Source organism: Nicotiana tabacum, chromosome 6 (assembly GCF_000715075.1).
Source record: "Nicotiana tabacum cultivar K326 chromosome 6, ASM71507v2, whole genome shotgun sequence".
Lineage (NCBI taxonomy): Eukaryota > Viridiplantae > Streptophyta > Magnoliopsida > Solanales > Solanaceae > Nicotiana > Nicotiana tabacum.
In genome coordinates, this window is record NC_134085.1 from 168,494,061 (window position 1) to 168,520,308 (window position 26,248).

A 26,248-nucleotide genomic window follows, 5' to 3' on the forward strand; every position below is an offset into this window, starting at 1 on the left:
TGTTAATGATGTTGCCCACAGTGCCCGAGACGATATGATGGGATGCTCTCAGAGGCTTGATGATATTATGTACACCTATACCTATGCATGGCATGACATTTATATGCACGTGCATGACATTATAAATGTTTTTGTGTGTGTGTTTGTATGTGTGTGTGTGTATGAATGTATGTATATGGGATATGGGAAAGAGGTTGCGGTGTTATATATGCACCACCACCTGATCAGTTGGTATATGTTAATGATGTTGTCCACAGTGCCCGAGACGATATGATGGGATGCTCTCAGAGGCTTGATGATATTATGTACACCTATACCTATGCATGACATGACATTTATATGCATCTGCATGACATTATAAATGCTTCAGAATTTACGAAGTTATTCAGATTGATAGATGGATTTCTTTATTCCATGTTTTATAACTATGTCTTTTATGTACTGTTTTTCAAGCCTTACATACTCAGTACATTTTTCGTACTGATGCCCTATTTCACGGGGCCTGCGTTTTATGCCCGCAGGTACATGTAGGCAAGCTGACGGTCCCCCTTCTTAGGATCCTTGATCAGTGAGAGTTGGCATGGTCTACTTGATCCGTAGCTGCTTTTGATTTTGGTACGATATGCTTGCATATATATATATATATATATATATATATATATATATATATATATATATATATGGGTATGATGTGGTTCAGTCTCGTCTTTGTACAGTTGTATTTCTATTAGTGGTCTGTAGACAGTTATGTACAGTTGGATAGTATGTGGCCTTATCGGCTTTCAGTTTTGGCTACCAGGGCTCGGGGATAGTCTCAGAGTGAGATTTCATCTCAGACTTCACATACCCCGCCCTTTCCAGAATCTGAAGGGCACTAGCTCCAGCTCCTTCCCCTGTACGTCCAGCTCCTCAACCAGATGCACCAGGTCAGGAGATAAGAGATGATATTTAGCTATTAACCCGATTAGTAGCCGCACAGGCTCGGCGTCAGGAAGTAGGTATCGGTCATGCAGATAGGTCCGTCAGTGCGAGGGTTCGTGACTTCATTAATTTAGACCCTCCGGTATTCACTGGGGCAGATCCAAACGAGGAACCTCAGGTATTTATTGTTAGAATGTAGAGGATGTTAAGGGTAATGAAGTCCACTACGACTAAGTCAGTTGAACTATCTTCCTATATACTCTGGGAAGTTGTAGTTAATTGGTATGAGTCTTGGGAATTATCTAGAGGTGAGGGTGCCCCTCCAGCAGTTTGGAAAGAGTTTATAGAAGCTTTTCTTCATCATTATCTTCCACCAGAGCTTAGACGGGCCAGAGTTGATAGGTTCTTAACCCTTCGGCATGGTAACATGAGTGTTCGGGAGTGCAGTCTTTAGTTTGATTTATTGGCTAGGTATGCTCCCACTATTGTATCTAAGATGGAGGATCGCGTTCACCAGTTTGTGATGGGATTAGAGTTGTACTTGCTTAACGATTGTATGTCAGTCTCACTTCAGTCGAACGTGGATATTTCTCATATTCAGGCATACGCTCAGAGTGCAGATGAGCATACGCAGAGGAAGAAGTAGAAGCATAGTATGGATTGTGAGCATGATAAGACCCAGAATAAGAGAGCAAGGTCTTCGAGTCCTTCTAGTGAGTTTCAAGGTGGTCAAAGGCAACAGTACCCAAGGTATCCATCCCAGCCATCGGCTAGCGCACCCCCTCAGTTTGGCAGTAAGAGATTTGATTGTTCCACATATTAAGGGTCTGGTCAGAATTTCAGGGCCTCAGGTTCTCAGTAATGGGTGAGTCAAGTTAGATGAGGCCTCCCTTGCCACGATGTGCTCAGTGTGGTAAGCAGCATGCCAGGTAGTGCCATATGGGGTTGGTGTTTTTTATACTTGTGGTTATCTAGGCTACGTTATGAGGGATTGTCCGACGAGAGGTGATAAAAGCATAGCTCAGCCAGCGGGATTTGTAGCTGGTTATTCATTATCAGTACGCCCCCATGGACAAGGTCCACAAGTACTAATGAGTCATGGTAGAGGTAGAAACAAAACATCTAGCTCGAGCAGTCCTCAGAACCGCATTTATGCGTTAGTAGGATGACATGACCAAGAGTCATCGCCTGATGTTGTTACAAGTATATTATTAGTCTCCTCATTTGATGTATATGCACTGATTGACCCAGGTTCCACCTTATCATATGTTACTCTGTTGGTTGCTAGTAAGTTTGGAATAAAACCTGAATTGGTTAAACCTTTTGAGGTATCTACAACTTTTGGGGACTCAGTGATAGCTAAGCGAGTATATAAGGGTTGTATAATAGTAATTCATAATAGATCTACTGTAGTGGACCTAATCGAGTTAGATATGGTAGAATTTGATGTTATCATGGGTATGGATTGGTTGTCTTCTTGTCATGCCAAGGTTAAGTAGATCAAAGATAGTTCGATTGCAATTTCCAGGGGAGCCTATTTTGGAGTGGAAAGGTAATACGGCGTCACCGAGAGGTAGATTTATTTCATATCTCAAGGCACAGAAAGGGTTGTATTTATCACTTAGTTCAGGTTCAGGATATGGAAGTTGAGTCACCAACCATTCAGTCTATCCCTGTAGTTAATGAGTTTCCCGATGTTTTCCTGATGAACTTCCGGGTTTTTCGCCAGAGTGAGAAATTGAGTTGGCTATTGACCTACTACTAGATACTCATCAAATATCTATTCCTCCCTATAGAATGGCCCCCGCAGAGCTGAAAGAGTTAAAGGAACAACTAAAGGACTTACTTGAAAAAGGCTTTATCAGACCTAGTACATTACCGTGGGGAGCACCTGTGTTATTTGTGAGGAAGAAAAATGGTTCCTTACGGATGTGTATTGATTATAGACAGTTGAATAAGGTGACAATCAAGAATAAGTATCCCGCTCCCGAGGATTGATGATTTATTTGATCAGTTGCAAGGTGCCAAGTATTTTTCAAAAATAGACTTAAGGTCCAGGTACCATCAGGTAAGGGTTAAAGAGGAAGATATTATGAAGACATCATTCAGGACCAGATACAAGCATTTTGAGTTTCGTGTTATGCCATTTGGTTTAACCAATGCCCCAGCAATATTTATGGATTTGATGAATAGTGTGTTCAGGCTCTTTTTTGATTTGTTCGTAATTCTATTTATCGACGATATATTGGTGTATTCTCGTTCATAGGCTGAGCATGCAGATCATTTGCGTACTGTGCTCAGAGTTCTACAAATAGGGAAGTTGTATGCAAAATTCCCTAAATGTGAATTCTGGTTGAACTTTGTAGCTTTCCTTGGGCATATCATTTTGGGTGAAGGCATCCGGGTGGATACACAAAATATTGAGGTAGTAAAGACTTGGCCTAGACCCAGAACACCCACGAAGGTTCGTAGCTTTCTCGGTTTGGCAAGCTATTACAGGAGATTTGTAGAGGGATTTTCTTCCTTTTCAACACCTTTGACAAAGTTGACTTAGAAGGGAGCAAAGTTTCAATGGTGTCCTCAGATATTGAGGACGATTATGTGCCCCTAATGTTGCAGGGCTGCATCGGCATGTTATGAGGGCAACTCACTATTCTCGTTATTCTATCCATCCAGGAGCGACAAAGATGTATCAGGATATCAGGGAAGTATATTGGTGGGACGGAATGGAAAAAGATATAGCGGAGTTTGTTTCTCAGTGTCCTTACTGTCAGCAAGTTAAGATTGAGCATTAGAAACCCAGTGGATTATTGCAGGCTATGGATATTCCGACTTGGAAATGGGAAGTAATCAATATAGATTTCATCGTAGACTTACCTCGTACCCAGCGTAAGTTCGATTCGATATGGGTGATTATTGATAGGATTACAAAGTCAACCCATTTTCTGCCCATTAAGACTACATATTTCATAGAAGATTATGCAAGGCTTTATATTAAGGAGATAGTATGACTGCATGGTTTCCCAATATCTATTATCTTGGATAGAGGAGCTCAATTTATAGCTAACTTCTAGAGGTCCTTCCAAAAAGGATTGGGGACTCAGGCAAGTCTTAGTACATCATTTCATCCCCAGACAGAAGGACATGTTGAGCGTACTATTCAGACACTTGAGGATATGTTACAAGCTTGTGTGATAGACTTCAAAGGTAGTGTAGGTCACCTATAGGGTGGTTCAATGTTGGGGAAAGTACGTTAGTAGGACCAGAATTGGTACAACAGGCAATCGAGAAAATTAAGCTTATACAGGAAAGGCTATTAGCAGCTCAAAGCCGTCAGAAGTAAATCGACGGTGAGACTTGGAATTTCAGGTTGACAATTGGGTATTCCTAAAGGTATCACCGATGAAAGGCTTTATGAGGTTCAGAAAAAAGGAAAACTTGGCCCTCGGTACGTTGGACCATATAGGATCATATGCAAGGTAGGCCAGGTAGCATATGAGTTGGACTTGCCTTCGGACTTGGAGTCTGTACATCCTGTCTTTCATGTCTCTATGCTCCGTAAATGTATTGGAGATCCTTCCAGAATCGTGTCAGTTGATGACATTCAATTCACAGAGCAGCTATCATACGAAGAAACTCCCATTGCTATATTAGACAGATAGATTCGGAGATTGAGAACAAAAGATGTAGCTTCGGTGAAAGTACTTTGGAGAAACAACAACGTGGAAGAAATGACTTGGAGGCCGAGGAGGACATGAAGTCTAGATATCCCTAATTATTTCCTCCTCCAGAGAAGGGTCTGACTGAGACGTCACAACCTTAAGGTACGTGTATGGATTCTTGTGTTAGTTATTGTCATTAGTTATTATTGATGATTGTGGTCCTACGTAGCGTTAAATTATTGAGTTTCTACAGGAAGAGTTGGTAGTAATATTGTTACAAAGGCGACTCTGCCAAGGTTATATAGATCCCAGAGAATTAAACATTCGAGGACAGATGTTTCTATAGGGGGAGGGATGCTACATCTCGCGTTTTTGTACGTCAAAAGTTTCGTCTTCAGTTAATCGACATAGACTTGGGGATAAGATTATCTTAGGGTTAACATATTTATGCTATTTATAACAAACGCTAATTAAGTGTCATGAAGTATAAAGGGTACATAAATTAAAGAAAATGAGTTTCGTTGAAGGTTGCTGATTTGGAATAAAATACAGGTCGAGCGATACAACATGATATTTATGGACTAGTACCATACAAGGTACCATATGGCCATGATATTATGATGTATAAAGTATGTTAAAAAAATGAGTAGTATTTTTAGGTAATTTGAGATAATTCTTAATTATACAGGTAATTGGTTAATTACCGGGTAACACAACATTATCTAGTTAATTAATAAATCTAGTGGATAAGATTAATCCCTCCCTCTAAAACGTGGCAGAAAGCCACACACTAAGAGAATGGCTCTTAGTCATTTTATGACCAGGTGGCTATCTAAGGTTAATTAGAATTTAACAAGTAAGACATATTACAAGTCTTGTTCCATTTTCATTTGGAAAAAGAACCAAAACGTCCTTAATCCTAAACTAAGAACCATATATTATTTTCCTAGTTCAAAATACGTCAAGAATAGAAGCTAAATTCAATCCACAAAGGCTTCCAACAAATTTTTTGCAACAACACAATTCCAACGAGAATTGTTAGAATCGTAACAACGTAAAATTTTAGGGTTCTAAAGGAGTATGGTGCTATCTTATCCAAGAATATTATATGGAGTTTTACCTACTCCAGGTATGTTAAGGCTATCTGTTTTTTCTTTTTGGCATGACCCAAATTATACAGAAGAAATGAGCAAACGCACAGTTTTCACAAACGACTCTATTCATAGAAATACTAGGGGTCTCTGTGTTCTTTATTCCCCATGTGACATATTATTATATCTTCTATTCATGGGTCTCAGAATAATACACAGTTGAAAAAGTTTATCCGAAAGAAATATTGAGATTATTACATATTTTTCATGCATTTCATTCATTTATACATGTGCATTGACCCATGACCAGATGATGTTATATATATATATATGGGATATGGGAAAAAGGTTACGGCATTATATATGCACCACCACCTGATCAGTTGGTATATGTTGATGATGTTGCCCACAATGCCCGAGATGATATGATGGGATGCCCTCAGAGATTTGATGATATTATGTACACCTATACCTATGCATGACATTTATCTGCATGTGATTGACATTATAAATATTTCAGAATTTCCGAAGTTATTCAGATTGATTGATGGATTACTTTATTCCATGTTTCATCTATGTCTTTTTTTTCTTTTTCGATAAACTGTCATTTTATTCATCAGAAAATTTGAACCATCACAAAATAGGATTCTACTGACCAGATCCTCTTCTCTCCTTGACACTACTCTCATCTCCACACCTACAAGGTGTATCAACTAATCATCTATATATACCTTAGCCTATACACTTTGCTAATCTATAAAGCAGAAAACAGAAAGAAAAATGAGTTACTAGCTAAGGATAACTATTCAAAGCCCCCCAAGTGCTCTGCTAGCTGCTGTGAAAGTTGCCTTTAAGTGTATATACCCTGCAATCCCTCTACATATCTTCTATGATGAAGTTCTCTCATTTCGAAATCTGATCATATTCCTATCTCTCCATAAGAGATATATTAGCATGCCAAAACAGCTACAATGATGTTCCCAATTGCTTGCTTCCTCCTAGCATAGGTTGACACCTAGTGAAGTTCCTCCTTCCAAGTTTTAATCTTCCTTTGAACCCCCAACAAGTTCAGTAGTCTGGTCCATATTTCTCTTACTATTGGATAGTAAAAAAATAGGTGTTCAAATAGTTTATTAGATTGTCACAGAAAACACACAGTTGAGGTGTTTGTATGCCCATCTTCTGCAATCTGTCAACTGTAGGTAATCTCCCTTGTATTGCTAGCCATAAGTTGAACTTATGTCGAGGGTGTATATGAGGATACAAAATCAAACATTTTCGATATACCTTTTGACCTTGAGGAATTTGCCATTTATATAACTTCTTGATGCTAAAACTACCATATGTGTTCTGTAGTGCTATCATTCTTGCATGTAAATCACCTTGCAAGGTAGGTAATTCCAGTATTAATCTCCTAAGCTCAATAGTTTTTCTTACTACCCAAGTCGCATTCCTAGATATATGCATAGTATTAATGTTCCTGTTCTTTATATTAGGAATGGATCCATCTTTTATGTACTGATTTTCATGCCTTACATACTCAATATATATCTTTCGTAATGACTTCAGGGGACCTGCGTTTCATGCCCACAGGTGTAGGTAGGCAAGCTGACGATCCCCCTTCTTAGGATCCTTGATCAGTGAGAGTTGCCGTGCTCCACTTGATCTGGAGTTGCTTTTGATTTTGGAACGATATGCTTGCATATATATATATATATATATATATATATGGGTATGACGTAGCTCAGTCCCGTCTTTGTACAGTTGTATTTCTATTAGAGGTCTGTAGACAGTTATGTACAGTTGGATAGTATGTGGCCTTGTTGGCTTTCAGTTTTGGGTATATAGTTGTCTGTCGCGGCCTTGTCGGCTCGCCTACTGTAATCCACACGTATATGTATATATGTATTTTGGATAGGGATTCCTCGTACATGTTACTCTTGTAATTTAGCAGATATTATTCATGTTTATATCTTAGTCGTATGCTTAAGGGTGTTCGACAGGTAGGACTTGAGCACTCATCGCAACCCATCGGTTTGGGTCGTGACAGAACCAACCAATGAACATGACCAAAATCCATTCCAAGTTGAATTAGTTTCATGAATGAAGGTGCCATAATTTGCATATCATATAGACGTATGAATAAATAGCATACAAATGCTTGAAAATGGCAGAATGATTGCGAAATGTGTTATATATTAAAAGGTTGCGGCCACAACTGATGCCAATCATTCTAGTTGTTGTTATAATATACTATTACTACATTAAGTGTAGTTAGTAATCTGATATGCAATCAAAAGTCGAGACGTATTAGTCTACGACATAAGAAAGTTAGCACTGTAATTTCATGACAATGAAATGAGTTTTGAAGTATTTGAAATATACTCCAAATTATGCTTTGCACTACAATAAGTATCTTGAGATACTAGAGGGGTATATTGATGCAAATTAGATCTTCGATTCAACCGATTCTAAATAGTCGATGGAGGAGCGATGTCTTGGAAATCATCCAAACAAATATGCATTGACCGCTCTACAGTGGAGGCTGAGTTTATAGACTTAGACAAGGCCAGTGAAGAAGTTGAATGGCTCCTAAATTTTCTTGAAGAAATTCCATCTTAGCCCAAAATATTAGCACCTATATGCATACATTGCGATGGTCAAACGACAATAGGAAGGGCTGGGAGCATTATGAATAATGAAAAATCTTATCAAAAATGACAAAGATATAAAACCGTTAGGCAACTACTCTCTAGAAAAATTATCATAATTGACTATGTGAAGTCAAGCGATAATGTGTCAGATCCATTTATAAAAGGCCTAACTAGAGAGGTAGTTGAAAGATCATAGAGGGGAATGAGACTATGGCCAAGGAAAAGTCATTGTGGCAGTAGCTCTACCTAGAAGACTGGAGATCCCAAGATCTAGGTTCAAGGAGCTCAAACAAAGTCAATAATGACGGTTCAACATCGTGAAATAAATTTTCTTTTTGGACCATTCTCGTGATGAGACAATGTTCAATACCAAGGATTAAGCATTAAGGCTTTTTAATGGTTTCTAAGTTTGATATGGGTATATAAAATAGTGTATCTACGGGATAACACATTTAGGAATAACCTATGTAAGTGTGAAGTGTTACCCGCTTCAAGGAGATTTCTGTAAGGCCTATTATCTATGCACTTATGAAACGAGGCGGTGTTCATTGCTGAAGCGAACGCAAAAATAAAAACCAAACATGGTTAAGGATTGATTGTGTGACTTATGGTTGTCTAGGTATACACCAAAGTTCGACGGTTTAAAGATATCAAATCTATCGATTGACCGAGTATATCCAACATAAGTTCACTACGGGTAGTTCAAAGGGAAACCTACTTATCTAGATGCGATTAATCCTTACTTGTGAATTACACAGTATTTCCATGTATATTGTTTTTACATATGTCCATTCCCCATTCATGTGGGGGATTGTTGCGTTTTTTCTTTAAAGGGTGTGAACGAAAAAGGAAGAGGCACTTTATGGATTGCACCTCTCTATATCACCCTTCCTTTGTCTATAAATTTAGAGGCTTGGCCTCATTTTTCAGATATGGAAAATCTGAAAACTTCTCCTCTCTTTTCTGCATTGTTGCATTATTTTCCAAATAAATATAAGTGTCAAGTATGTTTTTCTCCATTTGTTGTGTTTGCTGATGTTCTGTGATTTGCAGCGCCACTATCACAAAATAGTTATTCCGTTCTATCCTTGGAGGAATTAATTCATAACCTTGGGCAACAGTGAGGGGATTAAATTCCTTAAGAACACACCGTGAATTCAGTGGGCTCAGAATGATTTTACGATTTGTTTATTAAACTAAGATTTGTTTGCTTCTCTGATTTTCTGATTTTGAACACAGTAATACTAACACCAATGTCCTTGGATCCATAAAATAGTAGATCAGCGATGCTGGATTCAGGTCTGTTTGACCAGACAAGGTCGTGGCGTCTCATGATATCACGAGCAACATCAACAGAGAAAGCAACAACCACTGGCTTACTGCCAAATTAAAGTAGCATCACTGGACCATATTTTTATTATATTTTACAGAGAGAACGGTGAGGATTCCACCCAAGTTCATGCAAATTTCCAATGATTTGTAGCCCTTCTAGAGATAGTGGTAACGTATTTTGTGTGTTTGAAGTAGTAAAGAACCACTGATGTGTCACGACCCCAATTTTTCTTTGTAGGATGTCGTGATGGCACCTAGTCTCTACGACTAGGTAAGCTTAATAAATAATAATAACTTAGCAGCAACAATCTATTAGAATACTAAAACAAAATTGAATACTGATATATCCTCTCGATTCAAAACATACTCTCAGCAGTATGCTCCCCAAAACAGGTGAAACTAAGTCATAAACTCTATAGAGTAAATCTAGTATGACTACTACATCACTGTCTGAATGAACTAAAACAGTAACTGAATAAAAGGGAAGGTGACTTTGAGGCCAGCGGACATGGAGCAGGGATACCTTGAAGTCTCCCAAGCAGGAACTACAAATAATTTATAACGACCGGCATGAGAAGACATACCTGGATCTGCACAAAAATGTGCAGAAGCATATTATAAGTACACCACAAGGTACCTATTAAGTATCGAGCCTAACCTTAGTAGAGTAGTAATGGATAGTAAAGAGACAACTGATATAAAATAATGGAAATCAACAATGGAAATAGCATAATAGAAGAAACTAAAGGGGCTACAATAATCATGTACGGACAACAACTGCAAGAACAGTAAAGAATGAAACAACAATAAATATTCCCACTAGAACACTATGCAACGTGAAATAAACAACAAGAGTCACAACGATGTACCGTCTCGTGTATAATGAAACCAAAACTGAGGTTCAACCTCGTATAATCAAGAATCACAACCGAGGTAATGCCTCGTATTTACATTTCTCATCACAATCTTTCGTAATACCGACGCATGAGCCTTACATTTGAAATAGGTTTGGAAAATAGATTTTCGGAAATAGATACACGCATTTAGCCCACCGTATAATGCCATGTGGCTTCACGTAGTTCCCCTACAAGCAACACGCATATAAGTCCCACCTTATACCGCTAGATGCACATTAACCACAAGCCTTATACTACCGCATGCGCGCCAATATCATATCACAATAAAAATTCGTACCACAAGTGTCCATATATCACAACTTGCCAAAAACAACAACAATACCAATGTTTCCACAACAATAGCCCATGGCTCCACCACATCGTATACAAGAATATCAACAACAACAATGAATGTAAAATGCTCAATAAGATAGATGTCTCAACAATAAGTAACTTCACCTTATAGTGTTAACAACTTTCATAACTTCAATACCAATTAATCCAACAATGAGAGAAATAATGTATAACCATGATATTTAGATAATACTAACTCATAATAAAAGAGATATCATTTAGCAATGAGTTTCAATAATGAAAATCAACAAAGAAAGGGATAACATGAACAATTACCTCATATAATGACAATTATCAATGAAGAGAGAGCATGTAACGATAAAAGAGGAAACAAGTTCAACTAAAGCATGAGAGCAAATGATCAATTACGAGGTAGAATAAGTATTAACGAAATTATTTAAGGCATGTAAGGATAGACTAACACAAGTAAGAATAGACTGACTAAAAGAATTAGAACATGATATGTCATTCAATTAAAGCACGGGAATAGTCTATGTAGCCTAAACTGGTCAAATATCATGTACAACCCGTGTAGCCACTCATCACCTTGCGTACATGGATTTCACTTAGCACAATTGAATCAAACAATACCAATCCGAAGGGGTACTTCCTCCACACGAAGTTAGGTAAGACACTTACCTTAACTAGGCCAATTCAACACTGGAAAATAGCTTTTCCCTTAAAATCCACCTCCACACGGCTCAAATATAACAAAATCGACTCAGTATCATCAAACAATGCTAGGGAATTCAATTGCAATAGATAAAGTTAAGATCTTTACATTTTTCTCAAAAAGTCAACTCGAGGTCCACCCGGGTCCAATGGTAGATTCCATCTACCCATGACCCCACGGGTTCATATCTGTGATTAGTTTCAAAATCCGAGTCCAAATCGACTCTCAAAACTCAATTTCTTATTTTTTTAAAAACTTGACAAAGTTTCGCAAATTTTCACTTTGATTCACATGATTTTGATGTTAAAATCTATGATATATTGATGGAATATAATTAAAAATGGATTAGAATCACTTACCCAAGGTTGGTAGATGAAAATCCCCTCTCCAAATCGCCTCCTACAGAGTCTAAGGTTCAAAAACGGGAGAATAAGTTCAAAAATCCCGTCTCACAACCTTTTAACCAGCACCAGATGTTGCGTTTGAGAACCCTCACAATTGCGGACCAGGGCTCGTATTTGCGAACCTTGACAACCTAAGTTAACATCGCAATTGTGATGAAAGCTTCGCAATTGCAAACTGGAGGACCCTCGCCAATGCGAACTGTGCTGGAATCCTGTGGACTTTGCAAAAGCGAAGGGGAGGTCGCATATGTGACAACTTCCCCTCCTTTGTCACCTTCACAAATGCGAGCCTAGTGTTTGCATTTGCAACACTAGAGCACCAGACACCAAATGTTTGCCAACTTCAGTCTGAAACACTTCGGAACATGTGCGAAACTCATCCGAGCCCTCGGGGCTCCAAACCAAATATCCACACTAGTCTAAAAATATCATACAAACTTGCTCGCACAATCAAAACACTAAAATAACATCTAAAACCACGAATTGAACTCTAAAATGCATGAAATTCAAGAAAATTTTCAAGAACTTCTAAAATTACAACTAAGCATCTGAATCCTAACAAATCAACTTCCAATGACACCAAAATTTTCAAACAAGTTCTAAATAACGTAACGAACCTATCCAAGACCCAAAATTAAATTTCGAGCTCGATTGCTAAATGTTAACCTACGGCCAAACCTTTCAACTTCAAATTGCCGAATTTCGGCAAATCAACATAAATCAATCTAAGAACTTCCAAAACCAATTCCAGGCATATGCCCAATTCCGAAATCACGATACAAAGCTATCGGAACCATAAAAATACAGTTCCGGAGTCATTTTCACAAAAGTTAAAGTTTGGTCAATATTTCTAATTTAAACTTCTAAGTCAAGAATCAAGGGCCCAAATCAATCTGAAAGCTTCCTGGAATGAAACTAACCTACCCCACAAGTCATAAAATCATAAACACATGTGTGTGAAGCAATAAAAGGGGTAACGAGGCACAATTACACAAAATGACCAATTAGGTCGTATATTCTACCTCTCTTAAAACAAACGTTCATCCTCGAAGTGCATAATGACGTACCTGAAGTGGTGAATAGATGAGGATAACGACTCCGCATGTCATGATCAGTCTCACAAGTCACCTTGTCAATCGGATGAAATTTCCATTGAACCTTCACTGAAGGAATATCCTTTAATCTCAACTTTCGGACCTGTCGGTCCAAAATAGCCACATGCTCCTAAATATAAGTCAAGTCCTCGTTCAATTGGACTGTTTTGAAGTTTAGAATATGAGACAGATCACCATAATACTTTCGAAGCATAGAGGCATGGAATACCAGATGAACCTCAGATAAACTAGGCGTCAAGGCAAGCTTATAGGCCACCTCTCCAATCCGTTCAAGGGTCAGAAAAGGTACGATATACCTAGGGCTCAAATTTCCCTTTTTCCCGAACCCTATCACACCCTTCATGGTGAAACCCAAAGCAAGACTCGCTCTCCAACCATGAATGCAACACCTCGGATTGCAACCCACATAACTCTTCTGTCTAGATTGGGTTGTACGAATCTGATATTGGATCATTTTGACCTTATCCAAAGCATCTCAAACCAAATCTGTGCCTAATAACTTAGCCTTTCCCGGCTCAAACCACAAAACTAGAGAACGCCACCATCTTCCATATAGAGCCTCATACGGAGCCATCTAGATACTCGACTGGTAATTGTTATTGTAGGAAAACTCTGTTAGTGAGAAGAACTGATCCCAAGCACCCCCGAAATCCATAACATAGGTGCAAAACGTATCTCCAATATCTGAATAGTTCGCTCAGACTATCCGTCAGTCTAAGGTTGAAATGTTGTGCTTAACTCAATCCATGTGCCTAGTTCATACTGTACTACTTTCCAGAAAAGCGGTGTGAACTGCGTACCTTGGTCAGAGATGATAGATACTGGTATGCCATGAAGTCGGACAATCTTGCGGATATATATCCGAGCCAGCTGCTCTGAAGAATAGGTAGTCACTACTGGAATGAAATGAGACGAGTTGGTCAACCTATCCATAATCACCCATACCGCATCAAACTTCTTCTGAGTTTGTAGGAGCCCAACAATGAAGTCCATGGTGACATATTCCCATTTCTACTTGGGAATATCAAGCCACTGAAGCAAACCACCCGGCCGCTGATGCTCATACTTCACCTACTGACAATTTAGGCACCGAGCTACATACTCCACTATGTCTTTCTTCATCCTCCTCCACCAATAGTGCTTCCTCAAATCCTGATACATCTTAGCATCACTCGGATAAATGGAGTACCGTGAACTGTGGGCCTCCTGAAGAATCAACTCATGCAAACCGTCCACACTGGGCACACTTACCAGACACTACATTCGTAACATACCATCATCCCCAATAGTAACCTCTTTGGCATCGACGTGTTGAACCGTGTCATTGAGGAAAAGTAAATGGGGGTCGTCATACTGACGCTCTCTGATTTGGTCATGTAGAGAAAACTAAGAAACCACACACGCAAGAACTTGACTAGGCTCCTAAACATCCAATCTAACAAACTGGTTTGCTAATTCCTAAACATCCAATTCTAATGGCCTCTCTATTGTCGGTACATATGCTAAACTACCCAAACTCTCCGCCTTTTGACTCAAGGCATCGGCCACCACATTGGCCTTCCCACGATGATATAGAATGGTGATATCGTAGTCCTTCAGTAAGTCTAACCACCTACACTAATGCAAGTTAAGATCTTTAAGTTTGAACAAATGTTGTAGACTCCAGTGGTCGGTAAAGACCTCGTAAGGAACACCATAAAAATAATGCCGCTAGATTTTCAATGCATGGACAATGGCTGCCAACTCCAAGTCGTGGATTGGATATTCTTCTCATGGGTCTTTAGCTACCGAGACGCATAGACAATAACCCTACCGTCTTGTATCAAAATTGCGCCAAGACCAATATGTGATGCATCACGGTACACAATATAAGACCCTGAGTCTGTAGGGAACACCAAAACTGGGGTTGTAGTCAAAGCAGTCTTGAGCTTTTAAAAGCTCACCTCACACTCCTCGGTCCATCTGAAAGGAATATCCTTCTGAGTCAATCTAGTCATAGGAACAACAATAGATGAGAAACACTCTACGAAACGACGATAACACCTGGCCAAACCAAGGAAACTCCAGATCTCAATGGTTAAAAACGACCTGGTCCAACTCTACACTGCTTTAATCTTCTTCGGATCTACCTTGATCCTCTCTCTCTTCACCACCTAACCCAAAAACACCACCGAATCAAGCCAGAATTCACACTTTGAGAATATTGCATACAACTTCTTCTCTCTCAAGGTCTGGAGCACGATCCTCAAGTGTCGCTCCTGCTCTTCCCGAATATGGGAGTATACCAAGATGTCGTCAATAAACACAATGACAAATGAAGTAAGATAAGGTTGGAGTACATTTTTCATCAGTTGCATAAATGTTGTTGGAGCATTGATCAGCCCAAATGACATCATAAGAAACTTGTAATGATTGTACCGGGTCCTAAAGACAGTCTTCGAAATATCCAAACCTCGAATCTTCAGCTGATGATAACCCGACCATATATCAATCTTTGAGAACACTCTGGCACTCTGTATCTGATCAAATAAGTCATCAATGTGTGTAAATAGATATTTGTTCTTCATTGTAACCTTGTTCAACTGAGGATAGTCAATACACATGCGCATAGAACCATCATTCTTATATACAAACAAGACTGGATCACCTCGCAACGATACACTGGGCCGAATAAAACCCTTATTAACCAAATCTTGCAAATGCTCCTTTAACTCCTTCAACTTTGTTGGGGCCATACAATATGGTGAAATAGAAATGGGCTGAGTGCCGGCAATAAGTTAATACCAAAATCAATATCCCTATCGGGCGGCATGCCCAAAAGATCCACTGGAAATACATATAGGAAGTCTCTCACTACCGGAACTGACTCAATGGCAGGAGTATCAACACTGTTGTCCCGCACAAAGGCTAGATAAGCATTACACCCCTTCTCAACCATCTGCTGAGACTTTAGAAATGACACAACCCTGCTAGGATCATAATCTAATGCACCTCTCCACTCTAACCATGGTAAACCTAGCATAGCCAGTGTCACAGTCTTGGCGTGACAATCTATAATAGCATGATAGGGCAATAATCAGTCTATGCCCAAGATAACATCAAAGTCTACCATACTAAGTAACAATAGATCAACTCTGGTCTCAAAACCACCAATAACAACTAAACATGATCGATACACACGGTCCACGATAATAGAATTCCTACAGGTGTGGACACATAAATAGGAGAACTCAAAAAATCATGAGATATATCAGAATATGGAGCAAAGTACGATGATACATATGAATAAGTGGATCCCATATCAAATAATACTGATGCATCTCTACGGCAAACTAGAACTATACTTATAATGATTGAGTCTGAAGCAACTGTCTGTCCTACCTGAAAAATCATAAAATCCGGCCTGGCCTCCCCCTCTAGAACATCTTCTACCCGCCAATTACCTACCCCTAGATGGTTGTGCGGGTGGAGTAACAACTGGGGCAGCAATCATGGCCTGAAAAGTCTGTGGACCTGACTAAATCCGTGGAGCCTGAGTAGCCTGTGGAGGTGCACTCATCCTAAGTCTGGGGAAATATCTAACCATGTGGCGAGTATCACCACACTCAAAGCAAGCTCTCGGTGGGAGTGGCGACTAGAACTGGCTTGGGCCTGATCGGCTGGACTGATCGCTAAAGGTATCCCGTGCTAGAGGTGCACTAGAAACTGGCTGAGCAAAGTGTGCAATCAGAGACTTTGGAAAAACCGGAGGACCACTAGAAGCTGGAAATGCTAAATGGGCTGGACGACTTACATAGCCCCTACCATAACGGGCTGTAGCTACAGTGTGACCATCACTAAATCCTTATGTATCATGAGGCCTCTTGGCCTCCTTATCATCTCTCTCACGACCCCGAATAACCTCCAACCTCCGTGTAATCTCAACTACCTATTGATATGGAGTATATGTCTCCAACTTTCTAGCCATGCTGAATCTAATACCAAAGTTGAGCCCCTCGATAAATCGACGGACTCGCTCTCTGACTGTAGAAACCAAGGCAGGTGCATGCTTGGACAAATCACTAAATCAGACAACATACTCCAACACAGTCATATTACCTTGGCGCAGCTATTTAAACTCCACGCGCCAAGCATCCCGAAGGGTCTGAGGAACAAACTCTCTCAAGAAAAACTCTTTAAACCAATCCCATGTAAGTAAAGCTGCCTCATCTGGGATACCTACCTCGTACGCTCGCCACCAATGATATACCGCTCTCTTTAGCTGGAATGCAGTAAACGCAACCCCACTCATCTCTACAATAACCATAGTGCAGAGACTACGGTGACACTCCTCAAGAAAACCATGTGCATCCTTTGAAGCCAAACCACTGAAAGTAGGAGCGTGGTACTTCTTGAATCTTTCGAGCCTAAGCTCCTCATCCTCAGATGTTTCTTCCCCAACCATGAGCTGAATCGGAGCAACATGATGTATCGGTATAAACTTTGGGTCCTGATCAACCTGGACCTGCTGCTCTGGGGTACGGAGCATGGGTGTCTATGCTCCTCCCCCAGTTTAAGATATGGCAGGCGTAAGTGGGATCAACCTGGCATAAGCGAAGGTACCGAATATGCTCAGGAACTGTGCGAGGGACTCCTGAAGTGCTGGAGTGGAAATAGGCACCTCAGGCATCTGTCCCTTGACTAGAGCTACTGGTGGATCCTCTACCGTAGCTCGGGCATGTGCTATGTCTGTACCACATGACCCAACCTCTCGTGTCTCTAGTGGGGGGCATGTGTGTCTGATTATTAGATCCAGTGATGCGTGTACTCACCATCTGTAAGAGAATAGAAAGTCAAAGATTTAGTTTTCGAAATCAACCAATTCGCACGATAAGGAATGAAAGAAGTGAAGTTTTTCTAACAGTTTTGTGGCCTCTCGAAGATAAGTACAAATGTCTCCGTACTAATTTGCAAGACTCTATGAAACCTGCTTATGACTCGTAACAACTATGAACCTAGAGCTCTGATACCAACTTGTCACGAGCCCAATTTTCCTCTATAAGATGTCGTGATAGCATTTAGTCTCCACGACTAGGTAAACCTAATAAATAATAATAACTTGGCAGAAACAATCTATCAAAATACTAAAACAAAATTGAATACTGATATAACATTTTGATACAAAACATAATCGGAACAGTTGCTCCCCAAAACCAGTGGAATTGAGTCATAAGCTCTATAGAGTTAATGTAGTATAACTACATCAATGTCTGAAAGAACTACAACAGTAACAGAATAAAAGGGAAGAAGACTTCGAGGCATGCAGACATGGAGCAGGTATACCTTGAAGTCTCCTAAAAAGTAAATACAAATAATCTCTAACGACTGGCACGAGCAAACGTACCTGGATCTGCACAGAAATATGCAGAAACATAGTATAAGTACACCACAAAGCACCTAGTAAATATCGAGCCTAGCCTTAGTACAGTAGTGATGGGGCCAGGTCAAGACACCTACTAGGATATAAATAAATAGTATGAAAATGTAATATGGATATGTATTGGAAAGTGAAGAAACAACTGATACGAAATAAGATGATAGCATGAACTAGTACCGGAAATCGACAAGGAAATAGCATAAAAGAAGCAATTAAAGGGGATACAAGATCATGTACTAACAATAACTTCTAGAACAATAAAGAATGAAACAACAAGAAATATTTTCACCAAAACACTTTGCAACGTGAAATAATCAGCAGGAATCATAACGAGGTACCACCTCGTATATAATGAAACTAAAACCAAGGTACTGCCTCATATAATCAAGAATCACAACTGAGGTACCACCTCATATTCACATTTCTCAATTTCAATTGCAATCTTTTCTTATACTGTTGCGTGAGCCTTACATTTGAAATACGTTTTGAAAACAGTTTTCCCGAAATAGCTACACACACTTTATCCCACCTTATGACACCATGTGGATTCACGTAGTTCCCCTACCAGCAACACGTACATAAGTCCTACCTAATACCGCTGCATGCACATTAACCCCAAGCCTTATACCGCCTCATGTGCATCAATATCATATCATAATAATAATTCGTACCACAAGTGCCCATATATCACAACTTGCCAACAACAACAACAATATCAATATTTTCACAACTATAACCCATGGCTCCACCACAATATATACAAGAATATCAACAATAATAATGAATGTAAATTTCTCATTAAGATAGGTGTCTCAATAATAAGTAACTTCGCCTCAACGTGTTAATGACATTCACAATATCAGCACCAATTAACTCAATAATGAGAGAAATAATGTATAACCATGATATTAGATAAGACTAACTCACAATAAAAGATATAACATTTAGCAATGAGTTTCAAATAATGGAAATCAACAAGGAAAGGGATAACCTGAACAATTACTTCAAATAATGATAATTAACAATGAAGAGATAATATGTAACAATAAAAGAGGCAACAAGTTCAACTAAAACATGAGAGCAAATGATCAATTAGGAGGTAGAATAAGTATTAACGAAATTATTTAAGGCATGGAAGGATAGACTAACACTAGTACGAATAGATCGACTAAAAGAATTATAATATGATATAACATCCATTTAAAGCATGAAAATAGTCTAAGTAGCCTAAACCGGTATAATAACATGTACAACCCGTGTACCCACTCATCACCTTACGTACACGAATTTCACTTAGCACAATTGAATCAAACAATACATATCCTAAGGGGTGGTTCTCCCACACGAAATTAGGCAAGACACTTACCTCAACTAGGCAAATTCAACACTCGAAAATAGTTTTTTTTTAAAATTCACCTCACACGGCTTAAATCTAACAAAAATCGACTCAATATCATCAAACAATGCTAGGGAATTGAATTGAAATAGATAAAGTTAAGATTTTTACACTTTTTTCAAAATGTCAACAAAAGTCAACACGGAGCTCGCCCAGTCGAAACCCAGGTCCAATGGTAGGTTCCGTCTACCTATGACCCCACGAGTTCATATATGTGATTAGTTTCAAAATCCGAGTGCAAATCGACTCTCAAAACTCAATTTCTTATTTTTCAAAAACTTGACAAAGTTTCACAAATTTTCTTATCCTTTTCCTCATTTTCTTATAATTTCGGCATTCATCCAATTTGCATGCATCAATACCTATTATCTCCTATCAGTACAAGTATAAATTTTATAGGATTGAATTGGTTTATAATGTGACATATGGAAGCGAAGAAAAATATAAAGTAAATCAAGTAAACAACCAGTACCAGGATCAACAACTGCAATTGGCATCAGTTAGACCCCAAAGAGAGCATGGTCAACGTGAGCAGATCGAGTGATTACCATCAGATAGCATTCAATGAAGAACATTCCCAGATATTAAATGGAAAACCGTTGCAGAGAATATTTGAATTCATGGTGTGCCGTTACATATTCATCAATGACCCCTTTATTGTCATTTAAAAGGGGTTTGATCCTCGAATCTTGTTTCCCTAGGTGTAATTATAAATAGTAGGCTCAACAGCCATTGTAAAAAATGAAATTCTTGGCAAAACTTATGCTATATTCCATTCTCAAGCTCAATGAAATAACTTTATTTTCTCTTGTCCAAATACATAGTCTTAGCCATTGTAAGAAATAAAATTCTTGCCAAAACTTATGCTATATTCCATTCTCAAGCTCAATGAAATAACTTTATTTTCTCTTGGCCAAATACATAGGCAGCCCCTTAAACTTGGCACTATTTTTCATTTAGGCACTTTAACTAAAGCATATACCTATTGAACACACTAACCCCAATAAAAGTGTGCCAATTAACCACTTCACACAATATACATAAATAAGTTCAGGCGCGTGACAACAATTGCTTCTGACATGGCAAATCAGACAAATAAACGAGAGCCACATGAAAATATAAAAAAAGCTCTTCTTCCTAACAACTTTGGATCCCCTCACCGGTCCCATCCCCTCTATTGATCATCGTTTTCGTTCTTTGTTCAGTCTTCTGCTTTTCGTTTTATTCTTTTTTCCTCTTCTACAATTTAATTTTTCTTTCCGTTCTTTTGAATTTACGTCCAAAATTCGAAGCTTTACATTTTCTTTTTTTTTCTTCTAAAATATATTTCACACTATAGAATGTGGGGTCCATCCCATAAATTAAGGAAGACTTTCTTCCTTTGTTGGTTTTTTAAATTGGCAACAACTCTTTTCTTCTGTATTGTCAAAAAGGGTAGGCTGCAACAAAAAAAATCAAATGTAGTAGGCATGAGAGAGAAAGGCTCCGCCTATAAAAGAAGAGTTTCGGCTCTCATTTATACACACCGACAAAGAGGAAAAGAAAGAGTGAGGTTTCACAGACAAGGTATAAGAAAATAGTCTGTGAGAAAAATAGAGAGTGAGCGATATTGTAGTGAGGTGAGAATATCAAAAGAGGGTTATTTCGTTTGAGTGTTATAGTGGTCTTTGGAGTATTTTATTCGAACCTACAAAGTGTAAAATTCCTTGCTATAGTGATATCAGTTGCTCATTTCGGGGTTGTGGTTTTTCCCTTATTCAAAAGGGTTTTCCACTTAAAAAATCTTGGTGTTATTGTCACTCTTTTATTCTTGTTAATTACCGTATCTCGATGCTACATTATTATTTCACTTTTAGTACCGTGAATATTATATCTGTGGGAGATTTATTTCCAACAACTGGTATTAGAGCACAAGTTCTGCTCATTCACTGAAATACTATTCATTGTTGGTAGTATTATACTCGGTGAAAAATAAAAATATCCGGAGTAAAGTACGAGGTAACAAAATTCAACAGAGATAATGGTTTCTCAACATGGCAAAGAAGGATGAGGGATCTGCTCATCCAACAAGGATTACACAAGGTACTAGATGCTGATGCCAAAAAGCATGATACCATGAAAGTTGAGGATTGGGTTGATTTGGATGAGAGAGCTGCTAGTTCAATCAGGTTTCACTTATCAGATGATGTGGTAAATAACATTATTGATGAAGACACTGCACGTGGCATTTGAACAAGGTTGGAAGCCTATACATGTCCAAAACACTGACAAATAAATTGTACCTGAAGAAGCAGTTATACGTCCTACACATGGGTGAAGGTACGAATTTTTTGTCATATTAAATATGTTTAATGGACTAATTATACAGCTTGCCAACTTCGGAATGAAAATCGAGGAAGAAGATAAAGACATCTTGCTATTGAACTTGTTGCCATCTTTGTATGATAATTTAAAAACAACCATCTTGCACGGTAAGACTACCATTGAGTTGAAAGATGTGACATTGACTCTTCTACTTAATGAGAAGAAGAGAAAGAAACCTAAAAATTAAGGACAGGCTCTCATCACAGAAGGTAGAGACAGGAGTTATCAAAGGAGTTTAAGCAACTGTGGTAGATTCAGAGCTCGTGGGAAATCAAAGAACCGATCTAAATCAAGAGCCAAAAATTGCTCAACTGTGACCAACCTGGTCACTTCAAAAGAGATTGCCCAAATCCAAGGAAGGGCAAAGGTGAAACCAGTGGCCAAAAGAATGACAAATACACAACCGCTATGGTGCAAAACAATAATAATATTGTCCTCTTTATAAATGAGAAAGAAGAATGCATGCACCTGTCAGGTCCAGAGTCAGAATGGGTGGTTGACACAGCGGTATCTTACCATGCCACACTGGTAAGAGATCTTTTTTGCAGATATGTACAAGGCAATTTTGGCACAGTGAGAATGAGTAACACAAGTTACTCAAAGATTGCAGGAATTGGTGATATTTGTATTAAGACAAATGTCGGATGCACATTGGTTCTAAAGGACGTGCGGCATGTACCTGATTTGCGGATGACATGTTCTCGGGAATTGCGTTAGACTGAGATGGATATGAGAAATATTTTGCAAATCAAAAGTGGATACTCATCAAGGGATCATTGGTGATTGCAATGGGAGTTGCTCGTGGCACGTTGTACAGGACAAATGAAAAAATATGCCAAGGTGAATTGAACGCGACACAAGATGAGATTTTTGCATATTTGTGGCACAAAAGAATGGGTCATATGAGCGAGAAGGAATTCCAGAGTCTTGCTAATAAATCACTCATTTCTTATGCCAAAGGTACAACAGTTAAACCTTGTGACTACTATTTATTTGTTAAGCATCATAGAGTCTCATTTCAGACATTGTCGGAAAGAAAATTAAATATACTTGATTTAGTATATTCTGATGTTTGTGGTCCGATAGAAATTGAATCGATGGGAGGTAATAAATATTTTGTCACTTTTATTGGCGATGCTTCACGAAAATTATGGATATATATTTTGAAAACCAAAGATCAAGTGTTTAAAGTTTTCCAGAAGTTTCAGGCTTTGGTGGAAAGGGAGACGGGTCGAAAGCTAAAACGTCTTCGAAGTGAAAATGGAGGTGAGTACACTTTACGAGAATTTTAAGAGTATTGTTTGAGCCATAGAATCAGACATGAAAAGACAGTTCTTGGAACCCCACAACACAATGGCGTAGCCAAAAGGATGATCTGCACCATTGTGGAGAAGGTGAGAAGCATGCTCAGAATGGCTAAACTGCCTAAGTCATTATGGGGTGAAGCGGTTCAGATAGCCTGTTACTTGATCAATGGGAGTCCATTAGTTCTGTTGGCGTTTGACATCCCAGAGAGAGTTTGGACCAACAAGGAGGTGTCTTACTCGCATCTGAAGGTGTTCGGTTGCAGAGATTTTGCATATGTACCAAAAGAGCATAGAACAAAAATGGATGATAAATCTGTTCCCTGCATATTTATCGAATATGGAGATGAAGAGTTTGGGTACAGATTGTGGGATATTGTAAAGAAGAAGGTCATCAAAAGCATAGATGTAGTCTTCCGAGAAAGTGAAGTTGGAACTGCTGATGATAGGTCAGGGAAAGCCAAGCATGGTACAATTCCTAATCTTATTACAATTCATTCTTCTTCTAACTATCTCACAAGTAAAGAAAGTACGACCGACGAGGTTGTCGAGCAGGGAGAGCTACGTGGTGAGGTTATTAAGCAGGGGTATCAACTTGATGATGATGTTGAGCAAGTGGAGTACCCTACTAAGGAAGAAGAATAACCTCAACCTCTAAGGAGATCAGAGAGGCCAAAGGTAGAGTCATGCAGGTACCCTTCCACAGAGTATGTGATCATCAGTGATGAGGGGGAGCTAGAAAGTATCAAGGAGGTACTGTCCTATCCAGAAAAGAACCAGTGAATAAAAGCCATGAAAGAAGAAATGGAATATCTACAGAAAAATGGCATGTACAAGCTGGTTGAACTTCCAAAGGGTAAAAGACCACTCAAATGCAAATGAGTCTTTAAACTAAAGAAAGATGGAAATGGCAAGCTGGTCAGATACAAAGCTCGATTAGTGGTTAAAGGATTCGAACAAAAGAAAGGTATTGATTTTGATGAAATTTTCTCACCTGTTATCAAAATGACTTCTATTCGAATAATTTTGAGCTTAGCAGCTAGCCTAGATCTTGAAGTAGAGCGTTGGATGTGAAAACTGCATTTCTTCATGAAGATTTGGAAGAGGAGATTTATATGGAGCAGCCAGAAGGATTTGAAGTAGCTAGAAAAAAAATACATGGTGCGCAAATTGAACAAGAGTCTTTATGGATTGAAGCATACACCAAGGCAGTGGTACATTAAGTTTGACTCATTCATGAAAAGTCAAACATACATAAAGATCTATTCTGATCCATGTGTATACTTCAAAATCTTTTCTGATAATAACTTTATTATATTGTTGTTGTAGGTGGAAGACATGTTGATTGCAGGACAAGATAATAAGATGATTGCAAAATTAAAGAGAGATTTGTTCAAGTCATTAGATATGAAGGACTTGGGTCCAACATAACAAATTCTAGGGATGAAGATAGTTCAAAAGCAAATAAGCAGAAGGTTGTGGCTATCTCAGAAGAGGTACATTGAACGTGTACTGAAACGTTTCAACATGAAAAATGCTAAGCCAGTCAGCACATCTCTTGCTAGTCATCTAAAGTTAAGCAAGAAGATGTGTTTTACAACAGTGGAGGAGAAAGGGAACATGACTAAAGTTCCTTATTCTTCAGCAATCGGAAGCTTGATGTATGCAATGGTATGCACCAGACCTGATAGTGCTCACACAATTAGTGTTGTGAGCAGGTTTCTTGAAAATCCTGGAAAGCAACATTGGGAAGCAGTCAAGTGGTTACTCAGGTACCTAAGAGGTACTGTAGGAGATTGTTTGTGCTTTGGAGGATCTGATCCAATCTTAATGGGATATATAGATGATGATATGACAGGTGACATTAATAACAAAAAATCCACTATTTGATGTCTGTTTACATTTTCAGGGGGTATATATCATGGCAGTCTAAGTTGTAGAAGTGTGTTGTACTTACAACAACTGAAACAGAGTACATTGCCACTAGAGAAGCTGGTAAGGAGATGGTATGGCTCAAGCGGTTTCTTCAAGAGCTGGAATTGCATCAAAAGGAGTATGTCGTCTATTGTGAAAGTCAAAGTGCAATAGACTTGAGCAAGAACTCTATGTACTATGCAAGAACAAAGAATATAAATGTGAGATATCATTGCATTCGTGAGCAGGTGGAGAACGAATCTTTACAGGTCAAAAAGATTCACACGAGTGAAAATCATGCGGATATGCTAACCAAGGTAGTACTAAGAGACAAGTTCGAGCTTTGCAAAGAACTTGTCGGCATGCGCTCAAACTAGAATATCCGGTGTTACCTCCTTCGGGTGAATGGGACTGCAGGAGGAGATTTGCGGGGTCCATCCCATAAATTAAGGAAGACTTTCTTCTTTTGTTGGATTTCTAAATTGGCAGCTACTCTTTTCTTCTTTATTGTCAAAAAGGGTAGGTTGCAGAAGGAAAATGTCAAATATAGTAGGCGTGAGAGAGAGATGAGGCTCCTCCTATAAAAGGAGAGCTTCGGCTCTCATTTCTACACACCAACAAAGAGAGAAAGAAAGAGTGAGGTTTCACATACAAGGTATAAGAAAATAGTCTGTGAGAAAAATAAAGAGTGAGTGATATTGTAGTGAGATGAGAATATCAAAAGAGAGTTATTTCTTTTGAGTGTTATAGTG

The 26,248-nt window shown here is 38.8% G+C and overlaps 1 pseudogene; it reads right to left on the reverse strand.

Annotated features, from left to right (window-relative positions):
• Positions 1-16,040, reverse strand: part of LOC107776192 (cytochrome P450 71A3-like) — a 52,091-nt pseudogene extending 36,051 nt beyond the window's left edge.
• Positions 16,041-26,248: the final 10,208 nt, after the last annotated feature.